Source organism: Lates calcarifer, linkage group LG1, assembly GCF_001640805.2.
Source record: "Lates calcarifer isolate ASB-BC8 linkage group LG1, TLL_Latcal_v3, whole genome shotgun sequence".
In the NCBI taxonomy this organism is placed as follows: domain Eukaryota; kingdom Metazoa; phylum Chordata; class Actinopteri; family Centropomidae; genus Lates; species Lates calcarifer.
Genome location: NC_066833.1, coordinates 8098115 through 8121668, shown reverse-complemented (window position 1 = coordinate 8121668; position 23554 = coordinate 8098115). Strand labels below are relative to the sequence as shown.

Sequence of the window (23554 nt, the reverse complement as noted above, 5' to 3'; positions counted from 1 at the left end):
GGCTGAAGCATGGAGGTTTTTCAGCCTTTCATATGCTGTCTGTCATCTTTTCTTTGACATATGTTGGAACGTCTCTTTCTCTGAGGAATGTTTTGATTCAGCATGAGGCACAATGGCCGGATAAAACAAGCTGTGGTTATTACTGAAGGCAGATAAAGGTGCAGATGTCTGCACAGTGCAGTGACGTGTCTCTGGAACAAACACATTATCCTGCTGATGGCGAACAAACAGAAGCATCTCTGTCTATTTAACTTCCAGGGCACAGACGGTGAAACCTTGGGAGTTATTTTCACAGGTTATACACATTTTCTTCTTCTCCATCTCCCACTGTGACCTTTTAAGGTCTTTGTAAAGTGGAGGTAGAAGGAGGCACGCCTGCAGCCTCATATTATCGGATGAGGCAGCTGACAAATGTGGCAGTGTTCACGCGTGAGCATCTATTAATCTCCCAAACGATGCAGGGCCTAATGGGGAGAGGACTTAAGAGAGGACACAGCAGCTTCCTGCTCTTCCTCCAGGACACAGGCAGAGAGTAATGTCCCATTGCAATCAGATTACTCTTTTTCCCCTCTGACTATTTCCTGACACCAGCCACGACACTCCCCCTCCTATATATCTCACTGCCCACTGTTAATTCCCACTCATGGTCATCCATCTTTTTTCCCCTTTAGTTTAGCAGAATTTAATCTTTTCCAGTTTTCCCATTCATTTTTCTTTGCCTTTACTCAGATTAAACATACAGCAGTTTGTGCGCTGCATGTTGTATTACAGCTTCATCTGATGAGTGGGAGGTCACGCTGTAAAACTAAAATCTAGTGTGTACAACATGAGTCAGGTGACTGCCTCCAACACTGCAGTGGTTGTAACGTTATGAAATCAATTCTTACTCTAACAGGACACTGGATAAATCCACGTCTCTGCAGTTCAGGACCAGATGACTGCAGCTCGTCATAATCAAGAAGAAAACAATGTGAGCTGCTCTCTCCACCTCGCTGCCACTGTTCATTTACCTTACAAACAGAGGACGTTCTAAACTGTGCAGATACAGACCTTACAGACACACAGAGCTGCACTGAGAAAACTAAACATACTTTAACAAACAAAACTACTTCATTATCTTTTTACTCATGAACCAAGACTGACAGATGCTGTCCTCCTTTGTCAAGCTTTGTTAAAAACAGTTTTGACCATGCTTTAACTCAGAACAACCTCCTGACAAAAATCTAGTAAATCACTGGTAAAGTAGGAGAGGTGATAAACATTCCTGTGTCCAAAGGTCAGACTACAGGTCACCAATATCACCAACGCAGGGTTCAAAGTTTGAAGAAAAATCAGTTTTATGAAGAAGGAAATACATTCAGCATAAACCTCAGACCTCAGGAATATAAACAAACACCTGTTACAGGGGAACTCCACCTTTAAGGTGGAGAACAGAGAACCAGCATGTGGTTAGTACTCAGTTCACCTAATGAGGGTTTCTCCCAGGCACACATCTGTTATCAACAACAAACTCCAAATGACCGAGTTTGATTAGAAGCAGATTAATGTCGACATTTCTGAGGTGGATCCTGAGAGATTTGTCCAACAGTTGGTGACCATTGATGAAGGACGAGGCTTTGGTCCACCAAAAGAGTGGAAACACCAGAGTCTCCGTCTCCAAAGAAAACCAAGTCAGTGAGGTCTGCAGGAGGTGATGGCCTCTGGTCTCTGGGATGTTAAGGGAGTGCTGCCGGTGGACTACCTGGAGAAAGGTCACACTCTGTCTCGGGATTTCTACGCTGATGTCTTGAGACAGCTGCAGGAGAAAGTCAAGACGATTCAGGGAGTGCTCTTCCACCAGGACAACACCTCAGCCCACAGTGGAGGCAGCTGCCATCAGGAACTCACCTAACACCTGTTCTGTTCACCTGGTTTGGTAGTTTACTCTACTCCCTCTCCCCCACGATGGAGACAGAACTCAGTGGACGCCATTTTGCTGTGGACCAATCAGATCAGTCAACACTGTCCCACACAGACCGACATCAGCCGTCATCTCTCCCTCTCTTTCCTGTTTTTTCTGACGCCAGATTCTATAAATGCCAACAACACAAAAAACAAACAACATGAAGAAGTGTCAGGCTGCCGTAAATGAGCTGGGATTTCTAAATTGACCATTGTCCACTAACGTTATGAAACCTCTGCCACTCATAATGATGTGTCCTGTGGTCTGTCCTCAGCCCATGCTGCTGCCTCAGCTGCTGTGATCTCATCAACCTGCTGCTCAACTGACACCGGGGGTGTCGGGGGTTTTGCTGCATCCATATGGCTTACAGAGGGAAATGCAATAACGGTGCTTCAGCAATATAGACTGAGAAAAAGTCTGAGAGTCAGCGACTCCAGACTCCAGCTCTGATGAGGACTTCATTATCAGTTCTCTGGCCTTTCCTGCACCTGAACACCTCACAGCGTCTCATTAAAGTCCAAGTGATGCAACCACACAGAAACAAAACCTCCCTGTTCGATTGTCTGCAGAAACAGGAGGCTGAGGACCAGGAAGCCTGCACATACATTCAGGCTCTGTCGTCTCATATCCACATGCATGAGTGTGAAGAGGCAGAGAACAGCCTCCTCCTGACGCCTCAGGAGTTTAACCTCGCCAACGCTCACATCTGAAAATGTCAGGACAGAGGACGGCTAAAGGCTGAGAGAGAGGAGAATTATTCCTCATTGTTGTGGTTGTGTTAAGCTCCTTACCTGTGTTGCTGATCAGTCATGAAACAGGCTGAAACAGTATTTCTCCCACCTGGCAGTGAGTTTCTGGACAAGTTGAGAAAATGGCGACTCACTCAGTTCAGTGGGTTTAAAATGAATCCAGTAATGCGTGAATGTGAAACGGAGCAGACCTGTAAAATAGGAACATGTACATCTTAAGTTCACCTGTCCACAGTGAAAACTTCAAATAGATTTTAAATTCCCTCCACACAGTGGATTCAGCGCTGACCCATTTCACAGCCGCCCTGCAGTGTTACAGTACAGGCCACGCAATGCAGCGTATAACCTGGTTTTACTCTGCCAGCTCTCTCCATGTCAGCTGTCCTGTCCTAAAGCTGTTCCCTACACACTCACATACCCCTCTGTCCACCACAGAAGAAGTCAGCAGTGTGGGTAGAAAACACACAAACAGTACTCAAGTAAAAGTATTCTTACTTTATAATATAATGACTCAAGTAGAAGTAGAGTTTATTTCGATTTTGTTAGTTTGAGTTAGTGTTGGGTGAGGCTCCATCTCCTAAAATAGATCTGAATGAGATCCAGTTCAGTCCAAAATGCTAACGTTAGCTACTATGTGGCTGTTAGAAATGTGAACACTGTTGAACCAGATTCTCAGCTAAGGTGAATAAAGCTAACCTTAGCTAGCTATCTTTGTTTAGCTGCACCCTGAAACAACCTGCTATGAGCCACACCTTCATGTTTCGGTTATCAGTCCTTTTCTCTGCTGGCCAGAAATAGTTAAAGTAGCTAGCTAAGGTTAGCTTTATTCACCTTAGCTGTGAGCCCGGAGCCTGGTCAGGTTGCTGGTGTAGGTGGGCGGGGCATAGTGCCCTCATGTTTTCAGTCGGATCCCTTGCTCCTCCCCAGCTCCGCCCTCTTGACCAAATATGGTTACTTCCATTTTTTTTGTTGCAGATGGCAACAGCCGAATTCTAAACTTGAGGCTTCAAAATGGCCGTTCACAAACCAATGGGTGATGTCATGAGACCCATGTAGCCCAATGTAATGGAGTAAAAGTACAGATATTTTATCACAAATTGACTCGAGTAAAGGTATTCTGCAAAATAACTACTCTTAGAAATACAGTTTATATATATTAAAACAAACATGTTACAGTAACTGTAATGCGTTATGACCCACCACTGGCTGTGAGTGTGTTCAGGTGAGGGCTGGGAAAGGTCACCTGTGTTTGAGTTGATTCCTGGTTGTTAGTAATCAGATTCCTGGAGGATGTAATTTCCAGAGGCTGCAGTGGTTAGAAACCGTCCAGATGTTGTCCTGACTGTTTATGAGGGCAGATGAACGGCCTGTGTTCTGAGGCAGGATTGATGTGGAGAGTTGGTCTCTGACAGCAGATACAGGTTGTTGTTTTCCGGTCAAATTGCATTTGCCACAAAGATGTCATCAGTGAGGGATGAGGTGCAGCGACCTCCGAGGATGATTAGAAAACATCATTATATCCCAGCTGTGGGACACTAACTGTTTATGACTGCTGGTGATTCGTTCGTAACCTTTCCCCGTGTTATCGTCTCTGTAGCCGCAGAACAAGGTGTCGTGCACATGGAAAAATCTGTTTCACCCACTCACTGTCCTCCGCTCCTCAACTTCAGCTTTGATCAGGCAGCGAGGACGCTGACAGGAGCAAAGAGCTGCAACCGGATCCTCTGCCCCCCCACTGCCCCCCCGCAGATGCTGGAATATCTGTCAGACAGCAAAATGATTTGTTATGCAAACCATTATTCATATGTGACAACACGCCGAGTGGCTACTTTGGTATTAATGGCCCCTCACACTGGAAGGCCTTTATTGATGTTGACAGCCACACCTTCTGAATCCCCCGCTCATCTCACAGGCCTGAACGCCTCTAATAAATGGAAGAGTGATGGGAATTTAATGTGTGTGTGCGTGGGGGGGGGGGGTTACTGTATTGGTGGGGTCTGAAAAACATGGATCTACTATACCTGTGGGGTCCGACATCTCCATGGAGACCAAGGTTTCAGGGTTAAGGTTTGATCTCTGGTTTGAACCATTGACCTGCTCCACCTCCTGAACCACCAACTGAAATATAATTGATATACAGTGTTTCTGAGGAGAGGTTCAAGTACATCAGGGTTTTCAACTTTTACTCTACAACCTAAATTCTCAACAAACCATTTATACGAGATTCAGTCTGACGAGCTCTGCTTTTTACCAGGTCATTTGGAAACACATCAGCCTCGGAGGTATTTTTATAAAGATAAGTCACGCCACAGATTTTTATTTCCTTTGTTCCAAACAAAGAACTTATGGCATCAGAAACACTGGAGAGAAATCGGGGTCAGAGCACTTTGTGATTGGAAGTGTAAATACAGAGTTAAAAACTACAGTTTTACCCTGAAGGCATCCAGACACTTTGATATCATGAAGGTGACGACACAGTTACGTCTCTGCTATTTTCAGTTTCTGCCAATAGATCCTGGACCTTTATGTCAGCACAGAGAAGAAAATAAAATACAAACTCACATGAGTTTGTATTTTACATGAGATTCTGTTCAGGAGTTATTGTAGATTTCTAATCTTTGGCTCAGAACAAATGACCCGACTCCATCTTCTTCAGAAACCTTTAACAGTTTCTCTTTAGCTGTCTGTTTTTATTTGTCTTTAAAGATGAAACTGAGATCAACAGTAGACACCTCTGATGAGCAGGGAGTTAGTTAAAGATCTGTCTGTAGGTTCTCGGTCGTCCAGGCCATAAGAGCTGAAGTTGAAGGTATCTGAACTTCTTCTAGGTTTATCCTTTTGGTCGGTCTCCTCTGACTGTGAGCTATGTCTGTTTGTCAGTACATCTGAGGTAAAGAGATAAACGTCGTCGTAAATGATTCCTTACAGTTCAGTCAGTCTACAAATATCTACGTCCATTTGTCTGAGGTACTGCCGGAAAAACAAAACCTACAGTTCAGGTTAGTTTAGCTGCTGTGTAGCTAATGTTTCTCACTCCCATCTTTACATTTCTTTTAACTGGAGGAATCACAAGACCACACACACTTGTCCATCACCATACACACTGTTTAATCCTCTGTACATGATGCTGTCATCTTTAGGAAACGAATGAAACAGAAATGAAGACAGTGTCTGTGGCTGATGGTGAAATCACGAGGGTAAAGTATTAGTTATACAATCAGGACACGGCTCGGTGGCTTCCTCACCCTGTGATGTGAGTTTCTTTAGCACAGATACAGCCCTCCCTCTTCCTCTTAATCTTTTTCTTCTCCCTCCAGGCAAATGTGCAGAGCAGGAAGAGAGGAGAGAAAAATCTTTCTTTTCTTTCTTTCTCCCTTCTGCCCGACCAAGGTCAGTCAAAGCGGTCTGCAGAGGTTTAAAAAAATTAATCCCTTACCTCTGGGGCTGGGGAACCATCTATCTGAGATGTAATGTGATAAGAGGACAAGGTGGAGAACAGGGAACCAGCAGGTGCTCAGCATAGCTAACACACACTCATTTCATCACCTGACACTGTTCCTTTTCCCATTACACCCACACCTCAAAGACTCCAAGGTGACTACACTGCAGTTACAGGGAACAGGGAAAGTAGCTTATTCTTCCTGCTTTATCAGAATCGCTCCAAAATAAGCAGATCTCCTGCAAATCCCTGTAGCTGATGGGAGCTATCGCTGCATTCAGACTGATACACCTACGGCAGCCTGGATCTCCCTCAGGGCATGTGAAAGCACAGCGACGTCAGAGTGGAAATCCTTCACTTACATGCGGCTGTGCTTTTGTCCTGAGTGTAGATTATGGCAGTTTCATATCTGCAGATGTAGGAACGAACGGAGGAGGTTTTTGTGGCATGCACCTGGGTAATGTGGTGATTGTGAGCTCTGCATCGTGACAGAGCGAGGAGGGAAAATGAAAGCTCAGCAGAAGGAGGGAGTGAATAGGGTGATGTATGGCCGTCTCAGTGCCCTTATGACATTTCCATCAGCCTATAAAGACTTAATGGAGGATGCATTGTCACACACGAGGTGGAGGGAGAGAGGCAGAGAAAGGCCCTCAAACGTAGCAAGATGGAGGCTAAATAACAGGAAAAAAGAGGGTGAGGAAAGGAAGAGGTCGAGGTATTGTCATCTGTAAAACTCTGAGAGGATGAGATCACCGGGATGGGGATGAGACAATTTAACAGTTTATCGCCCATTGCAATAAAAAACACAAGAAGATCGTAGTGAATTTCCATCACCAGGATAATGGTGAATGGAGATAATTGTTAATATCCTCACAAGTGACTTTAAACGTTAGCAAGGTAACATTAGCCAGATGACGTTAGCTATGTAGCTAAACAGTAAATAGCTGCTGTGATTTGATGAAAAAATATTTCAAATTCTAATTTAAATTAAAATTAAATTTCTAAATTTTTCTTCTGGGTTTTAAAAAGTGTTACAAGCTAAGAATATTTTTTAAAAACAATTGTCTTAATTGTTTTTCAAAAAAATGTTTAAATGTTAAATTTTCAGGCTTCATAATTTAACCCATCACAAGGAAGGAAAGAAATGTTAAATTGTAATTTAAATACAATATAAAAAAAATACAATTGTTCCTTTAATCTGTTCAGTCTGTTCAGTGGTTTTTAGAAAAATATGAAATTTTAGTTTTGACTTTTTTCAAACTTTTACAGTCGACTGATTCTTACAGACTGAAGACGGGAAATGTGAACAGACCCATGATGCTGTTTTGGTCACCAGTGAATTAAGCGTTAAACGTTAGCCAGGTAACATTAGCTCTGTAGCTAATGAATAAATTATTAATTTATTATTTATTTTATATATTTGTAAGAAAAGGAATAAAGTTGTTGTTTTTATTTATTTTCCTTTACTTTTGATTTATTTATTTTTATTATTACCTAAAGACTGTTTGATTGGTTTTCACTAAAGAAAGATGTGCCCTATCTGTGTTCCAATAAAAATATTAGTTTCTTACCAAAATGTTCTGGAGCCATTTTAAGAGTTTAAAGCAGATTTTCATGATTATCACAGTAACATCTTCAATCTCAGTTATTTTGACCTGGATAATCGTGATGTGAAACTTCACGATTCTCTCCATCTCAGACTGATCAGCTGTGTCTGTACAGACAGATTGTTGTCCATCGAGAGACGATAAAGTCTGGATGTATTTCACGCTTCCTGTCGTGGCGAGCGGAGCAGGATGTCGCTGACGAGCGGCTGACAGTCTGAGTCTGCCTTGGTCCTACAGAGGGTTTATCCTCCCTCTGTCTCTGTGAGGATCACGGTGCAGCAGATGAGGACGAGGGGCCGGACTTGAGTTGTGAATCTGTGTTTTGTTTTGCATGTAGAAATGAAAGCGTGGTGAGATGTGAAATGAAATTCACTTTTCTGTGCAGCAGATGGAACGATTCATCTTCCTACGTTTGAAGTGACAAAATCAAACCTAATGAGGAAACTACATCTGCATGAACAAATCGATTCAAAAGAGTTTCACAACGTGAGCGGATGGAGGAATCGTCATTGTGCGTTCAGTCCCTGTTGTCAAATGTAACTTAGCTCTTGTGAATGTGTCTACTCTGTATTTCACACACATGAAGTGATGCCCTGGTCTATAGGTGCAGACATGTGCTGACACATCCCTGCTCATCACACCGTCCTGCTCTCTGGAAGTGATAATGAGCTCGGTGAGACTCTGAGGGATGGAGATGTTGTCAGCGCTGGAGGAGTGACATATTGAACATAAAGAGGTATGGGATATTCAGGGCCTCGGAGTCATAAAACAACTCTGCGGAAGCCATCATTGTCCTCACCACAGTCACTGTAGGCATAAATCTCTAGCCTCCGGGGTTTGGAAGACATGTCACCTGGAAAAATGCAATGTCAAAACAATATAATTTCAACGAATCCTACAAAACTTTCCGTCTACATTCACCAGGGAAACCAGAGCAGATGTAAAGGGAGTAAACAATGCTGAATGACAAGTTGAACACCAGGATTTCTAAACTTTACTCAGCTTTACTCTGTATTAATATTCTGCCAGGGAAACAGCTGCTCCTCTCAAACATTAACTTACACTTATTTCTCTCTTTATTCTGTCCCATCTCCTATGAGTTATATTTACAGACGACTGATTAACAATCATACCACTTTGACTGCTAACCACTGATATAGTTCTGTATGTTTTGTCAGTGCAGAACCATCCACTTCTACTTGAACCTGAACGTCTCCTGAAGTCGGAGCAATCCCACCAACCCCGACGTCAGAATCCAAGATGGCTGCTCCTCACATCAACAGCAGTGAACTCTCTGCTAATGTTCCTGTTTATAGCAGCTCAGTCTCATTAGTTTCACATGAAGTCAGTCAGACACAGAGAACTGCTCAGGTTTTATCTGTGGCTTTATACAAGTATGTGGCTAAAATGTTAGCATTGCTGCTACACACAGTGAACATGCTACAACCGACAGAACAGTCAAGTTTCCAACATGCTAATGAAATCCATTTAATCATATATAAAAGAAAACCCTCTCTAAAAAGAAAAACTCCATTAACTCTGCTGAGTCAGTGCCTCATGTTAATTATCAGTGCATCATGATAAAGTCTACATGCCAGGCTACCTGTGTAGATGTGATCTCTGTCCATACTGTCTTTGTTTAATCACCACCACCGTACAAAGAGCTGTGTTCTGGCTCCTCTTCATCACTGCTCTTCTTCAGTGGTGTTGGCAGGAGCTGGACTGGAAAGTGCAGAGGGGTGAAGTGGGGCAGATGTGTGTTTCTACACAAATAGCATATGGAGCTGTTGAATACGCACAAAGGAAGTATAATTACTGTGGTGTGAACTTCCTGCACATCTGTTGACGCGCTGAGTGGAGTTAGAGCGATGCAACGCTGACGCTGCCGTCTGATTAGATCCCTGCAGGAAACAAGCGTCCCTCAGATTCTCTCAATGGTCTCAGCCGTCATCATTTAACAGAAACAGAAAAAAACTGTTTGGATGTATTCATACGTGAGAGTGGGACCTGCTGTATGGATCAAACTATCAGATTAAAGACTGACAATCATCAGAGTTTCTAAACTGAGACAAAGAGAAACTACAGAAGTGTGTGACAGGAAAAATGTGGGAGTTAAGTTAAACGTCATCACACCAGCTAGCTAATTAACTAGTCAGGGGGGTCAGGTGTAGCTAGCTAGCTAACAGTGCTAAAGTTGTCACAACAGGTTGCTTTCAGTGTCTGTGGTAAAATTAACTATTTGGTCAGAAGAGATGTGATGTAGCTGGATTAGTTTGATAGATAATTACCTGTTAGTAAATTAGCAAGTAAGCTACGTAGCTTTCTACATTCATTGTTGTTGTTTTGTTTTTTTTTATGTTGCTAGTAGATGGATAATCACAGGCAGTCAGACAATAATGTACCTACATTTTTCATTTACTGATTTATTTTAGAAAATTTATAGATTTTTTTTGTCCTAAAAGTTGTTTTGCTGTTCATAGGTTTCACTGTGATTCACATGCAGTAAAAACTCACCACATCTGAAAATCACATAAAGTAAAAAACTACAAACGTATTGTAAAATAAACCTGCTCTACTTCTGTTTCTGTACCTCAGTTAAACTTTGGCTACAGCCCTGTCAGTACTTCAGTCACCACACAAGTGAAGACCTCACATTGACCTTGACCTTTGACCTCCAAAATCTAATCCGCTCATTCACCCGATGAACGATTTGAAGAGTTTCCCTCAGGGTGGTGTTGAGGTACAACGTTCACTGAGAGGACTGGAGCATGCAGCTGAAAGTTTGGAAAAGTGAGACGACACTCAGCTGATATTATTTTGACCTGAGCTCTTATTGTAGCTTCACCTCTGTGCAGGGTTACAGTAACAGCTGATTGCTGAGATCTAAGAACACAGAGAAGTCAGACAGGGCAACAGACGGCAGCTGAACAATCACACAGGTGAGAAACAATCACACAGGTTAGAGCTCACAGGTGAGCCTGCCTCCAGTCTGTGACTTTAATATATTAACATTGGACAGAAGTCACTCTCTCTCTCATTCTGCAAAAAACGTTTTGCAACTTTGTAAACTGTGTTTTCCATCCATCTGAAATAACATATCTTCATATCACACACAGCCCCACAGTGATGATGTGTTTCTGTAGTCCAGTCCTGATGTTAGCATCAGCCTGGTTCCCTCCACAAAAAGCCAATGAGATTTTTTCATAGTGTTTTGGATTATTCCAGAAAATAAATAGTGAGCAGCTAAAGTTTCTGATCCTTCAGGTTTAGTTGATCAGATAATCTTCACAGATGAACACCACTGTTCTGATGTTTGAAGCCTAAATCCAACCTCCAGAAGTAAAAAGACATTCAACCAAAAACCCATTGACTTTGAGACATGGGAACAGGAAGTGCTAACATGCTAACTTACTTCCTGGTCATAGGCTCAGTCCTGCAGCTCTCTATAAGATATTAAAACCAAATGAACACTTGAACATTCATCAGTGTGATTAGAACAACCTAAATCAACAGAAACCATCTTTGTGAAAAGTTTATCAGACATGTATTTTGATTTTTTTTTGTTTAGCGGATGTCCCACCTGCTAACATGGCGGGGGGCGGAATTTATGACCTATACTGCAGCCTGCCACCAGGGGGCGATCAAGATGTTTTAGCTGAAGTTTTGGGGGGTGTCATGGCGTCCATGTTTCTGTACAGTCACTGGCTATATTGCATCAGCCTTGTATGTTTGGCTGATGATACACGATGAGTGAAAAACATCAAACAAACTGTCATAAACTTCAGTCACTTCCTGTTTCACTTCACAGTGAAATTAGGTGCAATCATAAACACTGTAAATGTCCACTTTACCTCCAGTTTAAGTGTTTTTCTTGCTGTCTGACCTCTTGTATTTTTACCCAGTTGAACATGAAGCTACACTAATAACACCACGTTCTGTAAGAGAAACAGGAAATCAGGTATTTCTCGATGTTATCACTGCACCAAACCTGAGATTTAGTCCCTGTTTTACACGGACTGATGGTGACACAGTGGTGCTGAGTACATGTTGTGTACTGTGATACACAAACACATCCAGGACCTCCTGTCTGACTCATTATGATACAGACACCAGTGAATCTGTTCCCTCACCTGCTGCCACTTCACAGTCCATTTAGACACAGGCTGAACATTTAGTCTGATCTGCTCTGCTATTTCTCACCCATTATTTCTGTCTGTTTTTCTCTATTAAGTAGCTGTTAGCAGCTGTTGCCATTGGAAACTGTGTACACTGAGGTTATTTCTGTTGAAGGGTGAGTACTGAGGGTGTGTGTGATGGTAGATGGATGGATGATTAGGAGAATAAACTCATGGTCCAACCCCACAGGAAAGTGGACAGAAATGTTGCTGATACAAAGAAAAAGTGACATTTCCAGCAGAGACACATTGTGCATGCATGGCCAGCTGTATGTGATCTGAATCCATGATAAACTGTACAGATGTCAACTCTCATCCTGATAAACCAGCACGGCTTGAAATAAAATCAGCTCAGTGCCCATGTCTTCAGACGGAGAGAGAGAGGACAGAAAACTGAATCCTGATCAGATCAGACTGAAGAACAGACATGGTAATCAGCAACACAGGCAGGAGGGAAGGTTAACACACACACACACACACACACACACATAGATATGTGTATATATATTCTTCTTATCAGTCGACTGTGAAGCACTGACCTGTATGAAAAGCTGCTGAACAAATAAAGTTTGATTTGACGGAGTCAACATGGACCAGAACAATCCAGTCCTTAAAAACAGACTGTGTTGATGAAGATGTGACTGTGTTGAACATAAACCAGTTTGAACAGGTCGTTCAGTAACAGCCTTTCACTGTCTGAATGTTTTTCTGTGCTCAGTGCTCCATGATGCTGAAGAGCAAAGTGAAATTTAGAAAAACTGATGATATATGAATCTAAGATCAGCATCTCCACAGGATACAAACATAATGAAGGTTTTAATGGATGAAATTATTTTTGTTTTGTATTTGTATTAAATGTGACGTCTGTGACAGATCAGGTTTATTCTGAGGATTAGAACCTAATCCAGATTAAATCAGCCCAGTGGATGGACTCAGGTGTCGCCCGGTTCATTGCTGTGGGACCTTCTGTAGATAAAAGGAAGGGAGCAGGTCTCAGCAGGTGGGAGGACAGGGAGCATCTGGTCCAGGACTGAGGTGGTTCAGGTCTGTGATCAAACAGATTTCAGAAGAGATTTATTCAGTGATCACATGGCTCTGACAGATATCAGCATCTCTAATAATAAGTCATGAATAATAAGAATGTTGTTCTGATTTTAAAAGATCCATGTCCTCATCACAGATTAACATCATCACATTACAGATTCATTTATTAACTTTCCACTGAGTTCGACTGTTTCGAACTGTTGTTAATATGTCCGTCAACATATAAAATGAGTACTGTTTAATTTTATAAATATATTGTCATATCTCAGAGTTAGACTTATCACAATATAAATATAATCAATAATGTTTCTTTACATTTATTGTGAGGTCGATAGAAATACTAGTAGAAAAACATAAAAACATAAAGCTTCCCTGTATTTTAGTTCCTCTCAGCTTTAACCATTAGTTTGAAGTTTAGATTAGTGGAATTCACACACTAATTAACTGCAGCTGGACTGGTTGGTGGAGGCAAACAACTGCAAGGTGGTCATTTTATTTACCTGTTGTTACCTGTGTTGGCTCCATCTCAGTGATGGTGTTTTCAGTCTTAGAGAGGCAGATGTTTTTCTTTCATGAGTTAATGGAGACAATAACACAGCTAAAAGGACAGAGAGTATTATATTAAAAATCTACACAGCTCTGGCTCAGTAATCGGGATGTAATGAGGTGGACAGGTGTGGTTCATTCCAGCCAATCATGGCGTCAGTGCACAGGTGGTGGGAGGCAGCGGGAGACGGACAGTCCGGTGCATGCTAACGTTTCAGAGCAGAGACGGTGTAATGTCAGATAAACAGCCTGAGAGGAAACAGACAGAGGAATATAAATGTAAAAAGAAAGGCTGTGATCAGGGAGAAGACCCGGGTTAACATTAGAGCGGGTTTCCAGCGGTGGAGAGACCTCCGGGAGCTGAGAGGCCTGAAAACAGACGCTGCTGTGTTTCTGCTCGACAGGTGAGTAACATTAGTTTACTGTGTTTACAGAGTCAGCAGCTCAGTGTTGTTCTGTCCTGTTTGTTAGAGGAGGAGAGCTGAGAGTATCTGTCTGCAGCTGCTCTGTTAGCCTCTCATGTTAGCCTCGCTGCGGCTAACGGTGTCCTTCAATAAGGCACGACGGCCTGAAAACTAAAGGGTGAGACCGCTAACTCTAGCTGGTTTTACTCCGCTGTGTTGCGGATGTTGTCTCTGTGTGTGTGTGTGTGTGTGTGTGTGTGTGTGTGTGCGTGTGCGTGTGCGTGCGCGTGCGTAAAATGTTTGTTTTACTTTAACTGTGAAAAAGCGGACGAACTCAGTTCCGCCATTTTCTTCCTCGGCTAGTTGTTATTGCCACGGTGATACGCGTGCGCGAGTGTGGGGAGCGGAGCCTCTGAAGGATCACTGAAGGGAGGGGTGTGATTGGCCAAAGAACCAGGAAGTCAGTTAGCATGTTAGCACTCCCTGTTCCCTCATCCCAAAGTCCGTGTCTTTCTGGTTAAGTATCTGAAATAAGGTCTGAGACATTTTCAGGTTTTATTCTCCGACATAAAATCCGTCAGAAAATCCTCCACTCCTGATGTTTGAAGCTTTTACGTGTCTTAAGAAAGTTTTTTACAAACAGAAAAATGAGTCAGATAATGGTTTAAAACTGTGATCAGTCAGAAACTTGTTGTAGTTTAATAACCACATCACCATATGCTGAGTCTCCAGTTAGCTCTCCTCACACTCTTCAGGAGGAGGCTTTTAACTCTATAAAGTGTGTTATGACTCAGGCTCACTCACAGCTGTGAATTTATACGACTCTGTGGAGGAGCATTTTACCTCCGTCCTCCAAATCTGTTAACAGCTCCACAAGAATATCAATTAGATCCACAACCTGCAGCTATGTAAAGCTGACGCTGCTGTTCACCCTGTCATAGCATCAGTCATACCTCCACAACAATCACTCACACATTCATCCTCATTGGAATTATTCTCTGCTTGTCGTCGTTGGATTAAAATAAGCTGATTTCTCCAAACTCAGCACCAGGACTGTGTTTACACTCCTCCTGCAGATTGCCTCTGTCACGTCGTTCACCACCGTTCGCAGGTGTTGTAACTCACCGTGCGGTTTCCATGGTAACGAATCATTACTTCTATCGTTCTGGTGAACTTGGCAACAGTGATTTAACAAAAAAGGAGGAATAATTCCTGAAGGAAATAGTGAGATGTGAGTGTTTGCTCATGTGTGAAAAAGAGAGACTGATGGTGACTGGTCACAGTCACTGAATATTATCTGTTTATTTCCATTAATACTACTTGTATTAAACTGTTTTAAGCTTTCCTCCTGGTTTCATTACACTCTGTTTACATTAGAACTTTTATCCAATCAGATTTCTAACATGTTAGCATAGATTTATCAGCTGAAGGAGGAGGAAGAGATTGATTTGGTTGTGAATAAACTTATGGCAGAATTATTATTATTATTATTGTTGTTGTTATTATATTGTTGCTTCTGCTGGAGATGATGTGGAGCAGCTGTGGCTGCAGTGTTTGCAGACCTAGCACACATAGTGTTGTTTTAGTAAAGTCATTTATTCAGGCTCCATGACCTGTGTGTTTCTGTGTGTTGTTTTTCTGTAGCTGTGACTTCATGATGAAGGTGTTCATTCAGGTAGAATCAGTGAAGGCCGAGGTGTTTTTGGAGCATGAGCTTGTCTGTATTGATGTGAATGGATCCATCAGTCACTCAGACACTACAGGATGATATTGGGTATTGATTGATGCAGTTATTGATGCCATGTTGTGTGATTTAACCCCTGAGGGAGGAGGAGGAGGAGGATATTATCAGTGAAGTGACAGACTGAAGCAGCACTTGATGAGCACCTACTGTTGAGTCTGTGAGAAGTCAATAGAGCAGTGGATGAAGTTGTTGTTTTCTCTGCGATTAAAACATTTGCTCTGCGCTGACAGATGGACCTATTTCAGGCCGTCCTCAAACACAGCTCTGACAGGCCTGCTGTCCGCTGGGTTTGTTCAGCCTCTGCATGGATCTCTGCTGGGGGAGTTATAAATCTCCCTGTATAGACCCTGACTCTGATAGTGTTTGTCCGAGTGTTGCTTCAGGGACGGTGCTGACTTTGGCCTCAGTCAAACACAGGCGGTGTTTTCATGGTGTGATCATCCTTTAACACAGAGCTGGACCTTTTATGTTTCAACAGGAAGCATCATCTGTTAGTCTCTGTGGTTCAGTGCTGATGTACAGGACGATGTTATGATGATGATGTTACATACTTGTTTTGTTTAGAGGTAAAATGATGTCACCTGTTGACGCAGGTAAAAGTCCAGTTTGAGACTTTTATTTCATATTATTCTCTTCCTCTGCTGTCAGCTCTCTAATAATGGAGTCAGATACAGCACAGAATATATTTTTGTTTCCGTCCTTCCAGGTGTGGAGTTAAACAACATTACTGCTTCTCACCACAGCTGCTTGTGTTTACTGTTGAGCTCTTATAAACCTGTTTGTTTTTAACCTGCAGGTGTGTTCGAGATGTCACCATGGAGCAGAAGCAGCAATGTTAAAGTCTGTGAGGATCTACAGGCCCAGGACGAGCCTTCAGAGACCAGAACCAGGTCTACGTCTACAGACCCAGCAGTGGTCTGGAGGAGGGCGTCAGGTCAGGAGCGTGTTCTTCGACGGTGGCAGGTTGTGCACCATGAGTTGGTCTCCCAGTGTCCAGGCTGAGTCCTGCTGCAGCTCTCTGACCTAAAGACGTGAACTGTGACACCTGCTCCACCACAACACAATGCACAAACACAACATGGACCTCAGGCTGCAGTCTGTCTCTGTCTGACACAGAGGAGGAGACCAGTGTCACCGATGAACCAGGACTTCAGGGAGACCTCCAGACACGACAGGAGCACAGGGAGCGATGGATCACTGCACCAGGTCACCAGAGTTAAACCAGGTAGGGTTTTTACTTTTCATACAGACTGAGGTCTTCATGTTTGACTATGAGCAGCATCAGGAGACACAGGAACCAGACTCAGGGTCAGGTGACAGCTGCCTCCACCTCCACCGCCTGGGTGGACAACTCTTTCTTTATGTGACATTAATATATTGTCTGAACACACACACACACACACAGGGTTATTAATGTGTGCCCTCGTCTCCTCGTCTGATGAAGTGCTGCTGGCTTCGTCTGAATGAATCTGTGGTCCGATATCTGAGGCCCTGACATTATAACTGGCTTTTGTTTAACACTCTGGCTGGATTGTATATTTATCAGAATACTGAACTGCGATGTTCTGCTGATGATTTTTGTGCGACCGTCTCGGTTATTTACTGCCGCAACATCATCATTTCATCAGCTGCTAACTCGGTCAGTGTCGACGTACACAGTAAGACGGTGGAGTACAGAAAGGACAGTGTTGTTTGACAGTGAGGCGTCGCAGCAGGATGATCAGTGGAGGAGTGTTATCTTCTGAGTCATTTTTTTACCTGCTGGTTTCCCTCTGCTTTGCTCAGTGAGTCCAGGTTTAATCACATGACCCAAGAATTGAACTTTGATCATGTGATGTTCATGAGATCGTTGCTCGTCTGTGTTGAAGGTTGCTCCTGGATCACACACCTCTCTCCTCCCTCCTGGGTTCAGTAAAGGTTGTTGGGAAGCTCTGAGCAGAAGTATTCAGTTAAAAATGTATGTTCATCTCCTGTGCATCAGCCCTGGATGAAATGATCTCAGTGATGGAGGATGAAGCACACAAACTTTCCTCCCACCACTCTCCTCCAGAAGACTTCCTCAGCCTGTACACCATTGTTCTGCCTCTGCCCAGAAGCCTAATTAGATGCTTTTGATAGAGTATGAACAGAGAGAGGGACCCAGTTGGTGTGGATCCTCTAATGCACCCTCCAGTGGCTCTCACATTGATCCCAGTGTCTGTGAAGCTGCCGTGAACGTCGCTCATCGCCTCAGCGTGGGCCGTTAGGAAAGTCAGCCGAGCACGAGTGGAACACTAACGGTGGTTGTTTTATGGCGGGCCGCAGAGGCAGGCAGGTATACAGCTGTAATACTGACTGTAAGCCAAACAGATCAGTGACATTTGTTGAACAGTTAAACAGGAGCCCTCCTGGGGGGTGTTTATATTCTCCTCCATAGTTAAAGGCTTACGACAGAGTCGGAGCTGGGGAGGTTCAACCATCACAGTCTGACACAGTGAGACTGACTGCATTGTATTTGTTTTTCATCAGCAAGTGTTTGGCTTGGCAGCAGGTTTCTAAGGGCTGACCATGGAGGGAGGAGGCAGGGGGAGGAGGGAGGAGGCAGGGGGCAGATTGAGGATTTGACTGAACGAGCCAGCAGAGCCTCAGCAGGCAGTGACTGGGCTGCAGCCATCGTAGCTCCTCTGGGGGGAAAGGTGCCAAGAACCTGTCCATTATAACAGCCCCCCCTCAGTGCTCCTGTCTGAGAGCTCAGGGACACACAGGGGTGTTGACATTTTCTGAAACTACCTGAAAGTGTTGTTGCTCAGTGAGGACGACTCCAGCTGCTGCTGAGTTTAAAGGAGGAGTACAACATTTATTTTCGTACTGAGAAAGAGAGACAGCTAGCTTAGCTGCAGCAGGATCCTCTGACCTAGGATCCTCTGACCCAGAGCCTCTGACCCAGAGCCTCTGACCCAGGATCCTCTGACCCAGGATCCTCTGACAGTCTGAGTGACTGTGTGACTTTATTCACGGGGAGAAAGCTCTGAAACATTAACCTCCTCTTGAACAAAAAAAATGCTTTTTGGTTGCGTAGTATTGAAGGAAAACTGTAGCTCCCTCTGGTCATGGTCCTGGTTCTGCTTTGGGCCCTGATGAGACCTGGCTGAGAACTGAACCCAAGCCAGCTCCAATCCACATGCTCCGCTCGGACCCTCAGGGCTGAGCTGACCATGTGTGTGTAACAGGAACACAGGTGTGTGTCAGGACTGCAGGGATCTGATCAGGTGTGAGTTTGAGGTGGTGAACAGTCACAGTGCACAGGGACGTATCGTTCTGAAACAGGACAAACACAGTCAGTCGTCTCAGATATGAATTCACTTCAGTTCCATAAGAAGATCTAAACATAGATGATTTTCCATACTTATTAAAACATATTTTAATTCCCCACATTGTTTATTTAATGAACTTATCGCCTCCCACAGTAACACAGACACTAACAGTGGTATTCCAGCAGCTCCTGGTTAAATCCCTGTTTTCATCAATGGAGTCTGGTAGAGACGTATAGAGATGCTGAGACCTGCAGCCTTTAATCTGAACTAACCTCATATATTCAGGATGGTAGTTTGATGAAGGAGACTGAAGCAGGAAGTGATGTCACTCCTTCGACTGTGTCACTGACACACATACAAACAACTTTATTGTTATTATTTTTCCAAACAGACAAAGTGTGAGGAGGAAAACCTCTTTTCATCTCTCACTCCTTCTCATCTCCTCCTCTTTATCTCACTGTGAGGAAGATGAAAGGAGACACTGTGAACCTCACTACACATGGACATAGTATGTCTGTCTGTCTGTCTGTCTGACTGTCTCTCTGTCTATTGATTCTTATAAATACAGCTCTAATAATATTTATTCTGACCCTCTTCACCTTCTTTAGTCTGTGTAAACGTTCATTTTGTGCAGGACAGACTCAGCTGTCATTAATGTTTGAATGATTTCTCTGAAGGTTGTTGAACAGTGAAGAGCTCTGTTGTCTCTTTATTTAAATCCTCTTCACTATTTTCCCTCCTGAGCTCTGGTCGAACAAAACAAAGTTTTCATCAGTAAATTCACTTCAGGAGAAACAGAAATTCACCTGGATTATCCTCTAACCTCACCATGAAAAATGCTCCTATTGACTGTATCTCCACTGCCAGTGGATTAATTTCTTTTCCTACAGTTTCCACTCAGCTGCAGCTCAGTTCAGATGTTTCTGCTTCTGTTTAGGCGACTTAAAGCTCTCAGTTTTAGGAACAGTCTGACATTTTGGGAGATGAACTTCTTTTCTTTCTGGTGGAGAGTTACGTGAGAAGGTTAATACCACTCTTGTATTTATGCATTACAGCTGCAGACAGTGTCCTGTTAGCTTAGCTCTAAACACTGGAAACAGCTAGCCTCTGTGCTGCACGTCTGAGCCCATCAGAGATCATCCAGACAAACTGAGTTTCTTTAGTCTCTGCTATGTACTGGATCAGCTCAGACCCTGACTTTGTCTTTATTAATATGTTAGCTTCAGTAAATGAGAGGTTGCAATCGTGACCTTTGACCCTTCGGTCTCTGGGATGCCAACGCTTTTGTTTATGCTGCGTTCATGACACGTCTGAGAGTTGAGATTTGAATGAGTGAACAGGTCATGAACAGGTCAGCTCGTTGTAAACTCCGGTCCCTGATTTACCTGAGTTAACGTCCACATCACATATCCCGTTTAATTACTTGAACAAGTCATTTACTGTTGTATGTGATATATTCGTAATATATTAGTTAAATTACCGGCGTTAAAGTTTTGTATAGTAATATTTGTAGACCCAGTAGAAATAAAACCAGTCCATCATACTCAAACACATCAGGCAGCTGCAACAACTCCTTCATGTGACACAGTTCAGATTGAGCTCTACTGATTTCTACAGATACTGTTGAATAATTAGTCTGTTTCTCTTAAAACTCGAGGTTCTTTAGTATTTAGTGCAGGACGATGGAGCGGTTGCTGGAACCTGTGCAGCGCTGACCATCAGTGACTGACGAGGACAGTTGTCATGTTGTAAATCAGTGAAGACGTCTGTCGTCTGTTTATTTAAATCCTCTTCAGTAGTTTCCTTCCTGAGCTCTGGTCGAACTAAACAACCTCATCTACACCTCTTCTCCTGGATAATACACCCGACAGTGGGTCAGAGTTAGCACTTAGCTCACCGGAGCTGAGAGTGGTTACCTGAGTTACCGTAGCCTGTCTTAATAACTGAAGCTCCTGACGTGTACGTCAGTGATCTTTCTGATGTGTTCTTAATCAAGTGCTCACTCTGTGTATGTTTTATTTCCAGATAATCGTTCTACTTCAGAGAGGACAGAATTATTAAATGCTGACTTTACGTTCTTTCTCTGAGACGATGATGATTGTATTCATTTTCTCAGAATAAGTTACATAGAGAACAGCAGTTACTTAATTACAGTACAAGGTCTCTCTATAATACTATTTCCATATGAATAGGACTATGGTGGTGAATTATTAGACACAGAGTGAGTCTTTTCTTCTGATTTCAGCCCTTCAGGGCCCATGTTTTTCCACACCAGAAAGTGCAGAGCCTCTAAGATTCTTCCTATTTGTGTGGGTCTTTGCCAATCAAAATGGTTTAGCTGATTATTTTCCAGGGATTAGGGGTGTTTTTCCAGTAGAATGTAATAACCACCGTATATTTTAACCTCCTTTTAATCAGCGGGGAAAAGGAACAATCAGTTACATCACTGAGATGGAGAGCGCTGGTTTTCCCCCCAAGCCAAAGTGTACTGCTTATTTATCCAGCATCTTAGGCTTCCCTGGTTTATTTTATCGGACTGAGTGAAATTCCAGCATCAGCCCAAATGTGTAGGAGGCGGCGGCTTCGTCAAGCCTCTCTCTGTCTCTGCAGATGTGGATCAGAGGCAGTGGAGGGTTTATTGTGGAAATATTTCAGACCCCTTGTAACTGGATCATTTAAAGACCTGGTGACAGACACGTGGACAAACAGGAAGAAGTTCATGTAGTTTTAATAAGAAAAACCTCGTCAGGTGTCATTACAGAGTTACTGTCATCAAGGTCATGGGCTGAAACATTTGTCATTGTTAAACGACTCATACATGTTATTATGTGTTGTGTTTGTAGGTTCAGATTCCTTCAGTGTTCATGGTTCAGGAGGTTTTTTACCAGCAGCTGAATTATCGACCGCTCCACAACAAACTGATCATTGAACACTGAAGAAAGAAGTTTAACGTTAAAATCTGTTTTTCTGGCGTTCTTTAGCAGACACAGGACGTCAGCCGCTAATGCTAACGCTAGCGTTAGTTTAGCTAGTTTTTATTGTGGGATTCCTTCAGTGTTCATGGTTCAGGAGGTTTTTACCAGCAGCTGAATTATCTTCAGAGGTCTCCTCTCCAAAACAAACAGTGATTAAAATCCTTAAAAAAAACACTGAATACATCAGTTTAATGTTATTAATCCATGTTTCTCTGTGACGCTGCTGGGCACAGGCTTTTTGCTCTGATTACTGAAGAACCAGACGTCTGATGACAAAACTCTTTTATCTGGTTTAAGATTAGAGTTTAAACGTTATATTAAACAATGACAGATCTGACTTGCAACAGTAAGACAGCAGGAAGGAATATAAACAAAAAAATGTAATTTCTTTTGGAAATCAGTGGTAACGTTAGCAAGCTAGGCTAACTTACCTGAGTACTCAGGTAACTAGTCTGGTTTCAGTTGTATGTTGTACTGAGGTTCTGGAGACAGGTTTGTAAAGGTGCAGTATGGGACATGTAGTGTTCTCAGGGCTTGAAACTAGGATGTCTCCACTCCGGCTGTTTCAAACTTTGTAAAGATGATAAAATAATGATTAAAAAAAAGTTCATCTTTCCTCACACGGAGACTGAGGAGAATCTAAACATTAGGTGGACCGGTGTGACTGGGTACAGCTCTGTTTTACATTCTGTTTCACCTGTTGATTACAGGACCAGTAAAGGTTGATGAAGGACTCAGACTCTCAGCTCCTGATTGGTATCGAAGCCGTGGAGCCCAACACAAGCACAACCACACATACACCACCACCACCGAGGCTGGGGTATGAAGGTTCACGGCCGCTCAGAAATCAAAGCTGCTCCTCCGTGAACAGAAACAAAGGATTAATAATGACTGCTTTCCATAGTCAGATTTAACTTTCTCTTTTATTTCTTCACACAGAGGCATCAAACTATAATCAGCTCATTGTTCCTGTGCTTAATTTCTCTGTCCTGCTCAGGCCTAACATGGGCTCCGAGTCTTTGATCTGTATTAGCAAAGAGTTAAATCTGTTTGATCTCTTTGATTGGCCTCCAACATGGCGTCTAGACACTGAGGCCGGCGGCTGAGGAGCTCCCTCCTCTTTGTTTCTGTAGGTCCTGGCTATGGCAACCTCTGAGGGACACAACACATTCAGTGACGGTCCACAGAGAAAACCAGAATCCAGAGTTTAATTGCTCTGCTAATTATTCTGACTGATCACTTGACCTTCTAATGTCTGCTACAGAAAAAAAATAAAGACTGAATCACTCAGTAAATAGAGACATCCTTCAGGATGGAAACATCATGTTCTGGCTTTTACTAACAAGATTTTTGGGTTTTTTTCTGGGGCAAATTTTGCAGTAATCACAATTATTGATATTGCTGTGATAATGGTGAAAATCTGCTTTAAACTCTCAGAATGATTTGAACTGTTCCTTATGGGCTGTGGTCAAATTAATGTTATATTAATGTTAAAGGAAAGACTGTACTAAGTCTGTAGTAACCAAAACGGCATGATAACAAACATTTAAGCATCAGCGTTAGTATAACTGAACCAACACTTTCTACGTTCAGTAACTGACAGTGAAGGTAGTATTTCCCGTATTTCCACACATCT

General features: G+C 42.9%; 2 long non-coding RNA genes across 2 annotated transcripts; one reads left to right on the top strand and one right to left on the bottom strand.

The window, feature by feature from the left end:
- Positions 1-12736: 12736 nt before the first annotated feature.
- LOC108887626 (uncharacterized) lies at positions 12737-13631 on the bottom strand. The gene is made up of 2 exons (XR_001961663.2): positions 13457-13631; positions 12737-12958 (listed from the first exon to the last, which is right to left on the bottom strand). It is a non-coding gene; the product is annotated as an uncharacterized LOC108887626 (long non-coding RNA).
- LOC108887625 (uncharacterized) lies at positions 13623-23235 on the top strand. Its single transcript, XR_001961662.2, has 3 exons — positions 13623-13906; positions 16447-16875; positions 22629-23235. It is a non-coding gene; the product is annotated as an uncharacterized LOC108887625 (long non-coding RNA).
- Positions 23236-23554: the final 319 nt, after the last annotated feature.